We start from the raw sequence: 2,880 nt of genomic DNA, 5'->3' as shown, positions 1-2,880 counted from the left end.
TGTGCATCCCCATTCAAGTTGTTGGAAAGTGTCTGTCTGTGGTGTGATGAAAAGGCCTGGATTTGGGGCCAGAGGGTGAGAGTGGCTCCACATGTCCCCTACCTCCTGCTGCTAGAGGCCTGAAGAACAATGAGGAGTCAGCAAGGCAGCGGCACGTGGGAGGCAGCTGACTCCATCTGATTGAAAATAGGCCATTTGTCCTGTTCAGTGTGAATGTGTACTGGGGCCTGCACAGTTGGGGCTGCAAAGTGGGACGGGGAGGCCATTGCATTCATGTATGCATGTGTGAGACGAAGCCCTCTTTCTTTGCTTTTCAATCAACTCTCTTTACTCAATAAATTACCAATAAGACTAGCCTATGATCTCACCAGTTTTACTAGCCGGTAAAGACATAAGTGCTCTAGGGAAAAAGTCTTGGATGAAATTCTTAGAGATTGGGCCCCACCAGATATTTCTCAACCCATAAAAAAAAAAAAAAAAGTTGAATAGAAATAATTAGCTCTAATGCTGTTAAAGGTACAGCTCAAATTCTAATTAAACTGGAATTTGTCTTTTAGAATATTGCTATATTAAGGAGACATTCAGAAGGATTAGAAATTTCTGAGCTCTATGGAGACTTCTACTAACGTGATATTTGCAGCCTGGCCTGATAATCTGATCGGTAGGTAGTACCAGCCTTTTGGGGCCACTCTCTCAGAATCAGCTTGTCACTGACTGCAGAACCGGGCACCTGGGTGGGGAGTACAATACAGTCAGGCTACTAACGGAAGAGTCAGTAAACTGGTTATTGGGGGGAGATTTCTTGTACAAATAATGATGCCAGGGCGAGTGAGTGTACACATATGTACTATTTTGTGTTTGTGTGTGTGCTTGCACACACATACCTGTAATTGACAGTGTAGACTGAGAGAGTTATAATACCTTACCTCTTGCCCTTCACATAGTTATTATGAAGGGGCGCATGCTTTTATTCTGGCACCATCAAAGTCATCCAGTTGAAAAGGAAAGTGGTCCAACCTCTTCATTTCTCATTAAGCAAGAACTGAGGTACAGAGAAGTTAAATTGCTTGTCCAGAGCCAGTCAGTAGCATTTGTCTCTTTGGCCTGTGACAGACTCTCTGCTAGGTCAAAGACAGAGCTCAGATCTCTTGGCCTCCAGAATTAGAACTTTGTTTTACAGGGCCTCTCACTATCAGTGCTGACATAACCCATCTGAGCTAGGCAGTTGAGAATCTGCCAAAGAGAAATGAACTCTCCTTTCACAGGCAGGTGTCTCTACCTCTGAAACAAAGCTGGTGATTCTGACCCAAATGGCCAATTATCTGCTGGCTGCATTATACGAATCACTGATCCCTGTCATTGGTCTGGAAGTTGAGAGTTGGCTTATGTGTACTAGACTGTAAAGCCGCAGCCGCTGCTGCAGAAGTGTGTTGCAGAGTTAGAAAAGGATGACTTTAAATTGCTTCCCAGGGCTTTGAGGCAGTCATTGCTACTCCCAGAGTCCCCACAGCAATGTTTTATTCAGCTTTTCTTTTTGTTTTGCCCCTTTAAAAAATCTCATAGAGGTTATTTTAAATATGTCGCCATGTTCTACTTTAAAAATCACCCTTAATAATTTCCTTAAAATAAGTACAGCAATGTTTTTTCTTACAGAATTCCCTCTTCCACCAAATACTGTTGTACTTTTCTTCTCTGGTATTCCTTCAGGAAAGCCTAAAAGTTAGAGGGCAGGAGAAATGTCCAGTTTCTTCCATTTTTCTTTGTTCTTTATGATTTTCAACTCGAGGTTGCTACCAGGAAGGGATTTGAGAATGCAAAAACGAGTAAGACATAAACTCATGCTTCAAGAATCTTCTATTTTAGTATGGGAGATAACAGAAACATATACATGATTGTAATTTAATATAGAAGAATGTAAACAACATGAGAGGAACTCATTATTTCCTCATGAGGCCCTCAGCCAAGGCTTTGAGGAAGAGGTACCGTTTGGGCTGAGCTTTGAAGAGTTGATAACATATGAACATCCAGCCAGGTCAGGGCAATCATTTCAGGCAAAGATGTTATTGCAGCTTGTCAGTAGCTTTTTCCATTACAAAATTTCTTTTTAGAAAACCGAAACTCCAATGTCTTCATAATTTTTTCCAAAAGTATTTCTGCATCTAATTCTTGATTTTAGATACCCAGCCTAAATTATTGTCAATAAAACATCCACTCAGATAGGATTCCAATTTAATACCACAAAATACAGGCATGGGCTATAGGAAGCACACACTCTTTCTTGGTCTTTAGTGAAATAATGATACTAGAACATTGCCTGGCACATAAAAATAATACAGGATGATATTTCTGACTTCTCACTGTAGCCGGGCCCTGTTTTAAGAGCTTGACGTCTATGATCTCCTGTTTTAAGAGCTTGACGTCTATGATCTCCTTAACATCCACAATAACTTCAAGTAGGTTTCTATTTTTATCCTCATTTTACAAATGAGAGAAGTGAGAGAGTTTAAACAGGCATTCTGACTGGAGAGTTCATACACATATACACTGTTTCAGAGAGACCCTTCTCAATATAAAAACAATTGCTTTTTAATTGAATTATTTATTTATTGACTTGAATTAATTATTTCACTGAACAACTACTATCTTTTAGGTACTATGTTATGAGCTCAGAATAAGAATCCGAAGAAATGATACCTCACCTTAAACAGTCTATCTAAAACTTTGGAAAGGGAAGCCATTATTTACAAGGAGGCCCATTTCTAGTAAGGAGAGGTTTAGAAGTAATATCTCTGCACTTTCACCTTTTAGGTCACGTATTAGAATGGAATAATGGCAGATACTGTGAACAAGTTACCTCCAAATCTCTGTGGCTTAGCATAA

This window comes from Pteropus vampyrus, unplaced genomic scaffold (assembly GCF_000151845.1).
Source record: "Pteropus vampyrus isolate Shadow unplaced genomic scaffold, Pvam_2.0 Scaffold18, whole genome shotgun sequence".
NCBI lineage: Eukaryota > Metazoa > Chordata > Mammalia > Chiroptera > Pteropodidae > Pteropus > Pteropus vampyrus.
This window is presented reverse-complemented; position numbering follows the sequence as displayed.